This window comes from Rattus norvegicus, chromosome 2, assembly GCF_036323735.1.
Source record: "Rattus norvegicus strain BN/NHsdMcwi chromosome 2, GRCr8, whole genome shotgun sequence".
NCBI lineage: Eukaryota > Metazoa > Chordata > Mammalia > Rodentia > Muridae > Rattus > Rattus norvegicus.
The window spans coordinates 166,419,911-166,421,165 of record NC_086020.1 but is presented as its reverse complement, the minus strand read 5'-3'; the positions used below and the strand labels follow the sequence as shown (position 1 = coordinate 166,421,165).

Genomic DNA, 1,255 nt, shown 5'->3' with positions numbered 1-1,255 from the left:
AGAGGAGGTGGGGCAACTTTCCCTCGCCTATGTCATTGCACCCCAGAGAAGCGATGGGGCCAGCTCTTACATGCTTATGCTCTGGGGATCTGCTTACCTGCGACTCCCGAAATGTGTGTGAAGCTGACTAAGGGCTCCTGCTGCCATGCCCTAAGGGCCAGCTCTCCCATAATGTCCTTGGGTGGCAATACAGACTAGGGACATCTGCCTGTGGTAACAGACCCTTGCTGCTGCAGGTGTGAACCCAGATGTGGCCCCTGCTGGCAGCACAAGCCATCCCCACCATCATCCCAGATGGCTACTCACATCAGGCTATTCATTACTACCCTCAAGTTTCGGGTTTTGTCTCTCTTCATTGTGCCTACATCCTTCTGCTTCCTTTTCTTTCCCATTTCTCCACCAAATACTTGTTTCTCTAGGTGGTATCTAGGGTCTCTGAGTGTCTCAGGAGTACTATGCCCCACTCATGCATTATGACACTGGGCAGGGGCCATCTTGGACATGGTCTGCCCCCTAGGCCTGCATGGTGTCAGGCTGGTGGTCATCTCAGGCTCAGTCCTTACCTAGGCCTGCCCTAGTAACCCCAAGTCAAGGTCATCTATCTCAGGCTCACTCCCACCCAGGGCCCAAGGTTCTAGACGGGGTTCTTCAGTCTCTGGCTCGCTCCCTACCCTGGGAACCTGTCCCAGGCTGCATGGTGTTGGAGTGATTGTTGTCTTGGGCTAGTTCCCTGTTCTGGACCCCTGGCACCACATTGGTGGTCATCTGAGGCTCACTTTTTTCAGGAAGTGTTAAGGTACTAATCATTCAGACGTTCACAGGTCAGAACACTGAGTATCGTATCCCTTCTCCTCTCTGCCACTTACTGATGCACCTGTGACACAGTAGCACTCCTGTGAGACAGGTAAATCATTAAGCCGTTATCATCAAACATATGTTGTTTTTAAGTCCTATTTTCCACATTGATTATGGTTTTGTCTTCATCTGTTACTTTCTATTCTCAGGACAAAAATTATCGTACAAAAATCCATCCTAATCCAAAATATCTTGGAGGCCTGCTGTTGCTTCCTTTATGTAGGGAAAGTAAAATAAAACAAAAACATCTTAAAGACTTGGTGTTTTCTCCTTATTCTAAAAAAAGGAGCTATAATGACAAGCAGAGGGCTCCATAGGACTAAGAAGTTTTATGGGTATTTCCACAGTTGGTTTATACCACATGGTCACCTTAACTAAGATAGAGGTAAAGTCACATATT

At 47.7% G+C, this 1,255-nt stretch overlaps 1 pseudogene; it reads right to left on the bottom strand.

Moving 5' to 3' along the window:
* Positions 1–787: 787 nt before the first annotated feature.
* Positions 788–905, bottom strand: LOC120101336 (small nucleolar RNA SNORA17; annotated as a pseudogene).
* Positions 906–1,255: the final 350 nt, after the last annotated feature.